The sequence below is a fragment of the Chiloscyllium plagiosum genome, chromosome 10 (genome assembly GCF_004010195.1).
Source record: "Chiloscyllium plagiosum isolate BGI_BamShark_2017 chromosome 10, ASM401019v2, whole genome shotgun sequence".
In the NCBI taxonomy this organism is placed as follows: Eukaryota; Metazoa; Chordata; class Chondrichthyes; order Orectolobiformes; family Hemiscylliidae; genus Chiloscyllium; species Chiloscyllium plagiosum.
In genome coordinates this window covers 17034085-17036694 of record NC_057719.1, presented here as the reverse complement: position 1 = coordinate 17036694, position 2610 = coordinate 17034085, and positions in this window count along the sequence as shown.

Below are 2610 nucleotides of genomic sequence, written 5' to 3'. Positions count from 1 at the left end.
GTTAGTAAGTTTGCAGATGACACCAAAATTGGAGGTGTAGTGGACAGCGAAGAGGGTTACCTCAGCTTACAACAGGATCTGGACCAGATGGGCCGATGGGTTGAGAAGTGGCAGATGGAGTTTAATTCAGATAAATGCGAGGTGCTGCATTTTGGGAAAGCAAATCTTAGCAGGACTTATACACTTAATGGTAAGGTCCGAGGGAGTGTTGCTGAACAAAGAGACCTTGGAGTACAGGTTCATAGCTCTTTGAAAGTAGAATCGCAAGGAGATAAGATAGTGAAGAAGGCGTTTGGTTTACTTTTCTTTATTGAGTTGCAGCTGTATGGGACGTTGCATAGGTCACTTTTGGAATATTGAGTGCAATTCTGGTCTCCTTCCTATAGGAAGGAAGTTGTGAAACTTGAAAGGGTCCAGAAAAGATTTACGAGGATGTTGTCAGGGTTGGAAGATTTGAGCTATAAGGAGAGGTTGAATAGGATAGGGCTGTTTTCCCTGGAGCATCGGACTGAGGGATGATCTTATAGATGTTTAACCAAACACCTTCTTCACTATCCTATCTACCTGCGACTCTACTTTCAAGGAGCTATGAACCTGCACTCCAAGATCTCTTTGTCCAGCAACACTCCTCAGGACCTTACCACTAACTATATAAGTCCTGCTAAAAATTCTTTCAAGTTGTGAAACTTGAAAGGGTCCAGAAAAGATTTACGAGGATGTTGTCAGGGTTGGAAGATTTGAGCTATAGGGAGAGGTTGAATAGGATAGGTCTGTTTTCCCTGGAGCATCGGACTGAGGGATGATCTTATAGATGTTTATAAAATCATGAGGGGCATGGATAGGATAAATAGACAAAGTCTTTTCCCTGGGGTCGGGGAGTGCAGAACCAGAGAGCATAGGTTTAGGGTGAGAGGGGAAAGAGATAAAAGAGGCTTAAGGGGCAACACTTTTATGCAGAAGGTGGTACGTGTATGGAATGAGCTGCCAGAGGAAATAGTGGAGGCGAGTACAATTGCAACATTTAAAAGACATTTGGATGAGTATATGAATGGGAAGGGGTTGGAGGGATATGGACTGGGTGCTGGCAGGTGAGACTTGATTGGGTTGGGATATCTGGTCAGCATGGATGAGTTTCGGTGCTGTACGTGTCTATGACTTGATGACTCTATTCACATAAATAAAGTCTTTCATGCGATATGGGCTTGTAGCTTTTACCACACCATTGATTCGATATTTTAAAACCAATACCACAAGCAACTTAAGAAAGTATTAAACAAATTTGAATTTTTCTGTATCAGATATCATTTTAACTTTAGTGAATGAAACTGAAAAATTCTACTCAAATTAACAGCTTATTTAAAGATTTACTCCATTGTTGCCAAAAGTCCGACAAGTTTTAATGGGAACTTGCCACTGATTATGCAATCGATTGTTCACTGCTGGTTTTTATCAGAGGGAAACAAAGTATGAGAGACATAGAGATGTACAGCATGGAAACAGGCCCTTTGGTCCAACTTGTCCATGCCGACCAGATATCCGAAAGTAAACTAGTCTCATTTGCTAGCACTTGGCACATATCCCTCACAACCCCTCCTATTCATATAACCATCCAGATGTCTTTTAAGTGTTGCAATTGTACCAGTATCCACCACTTCCTCTGGCAGCTCATTACATACTCTGTGTGAAAAAGTTGCCCTTTAGGTCCCTTTTATATTTTTCCCCTCTCACCCTAAACCTATGCCCTCTAGTTCTGGACACCCCCACCCCAGGGAAAAGACTTAGTCTATTTATCCTATCCATGCCCCTCATGATTTTATAAACCTCTATGAGGTCACCCCTCAGCCTTCAACGCTCCAGGGAAAACAGCCCCAGCATATTCAACCTCTCTGTATAGCACAAATCCTCCAACCTTGGCAACATCCTTGTAAATCTTTTCTGAACCTTTTCGAGTTTTACAACATTCTTCTGATAGGATGGAGACCAGAATTGCACACAATATTCCAAAAGTGGCCTAACCAAGGTCCTGTACAGCTGCAACATGACCTCTCAATTCCTGTACTCAATGTTCTAAACAGTGAAGGAAAGCATACCAAACACCTTCTTCACTATCCTATCTACCTGCGACTCTACTTTCAAGGAGCTATGAACCTGCACTCCAAGATCTCTTTGTCCAGCAACACTCCTCAGGACCTTACCACTAACTATATAAGTCCTGCTAAAAATTGCTTTCCCAAAATGCAGCACCTCGCATTTATCTAAATTAAACTCCATCTGCCACTCCTCAGCCCATTGGCCCATCTGATCAAGATCTTGTTGTAATCCGAGGTAACCTTCTTCACTGTCCATTGTATAAATGAATAAAACACAGTTAACAAAACTACTTAGAATTCAGTAAAAATATTGAAATGTGTTCTGTGGCAATCCTATTTGAGTCCTTTACACTTGATGCTTATGCATGTAACTTTCACTTTATGTACATTTAACTTGCATGCAGTGCATGTAATTGTTACTTTCTAAGTTGCCTCAGAGAAATTTGAAGAGATTCAAAAGTTAAACTTTTATTCCCTCCATGACAGCGGTGAAGTCACTACAGCCCTGCTTGCTCATTTG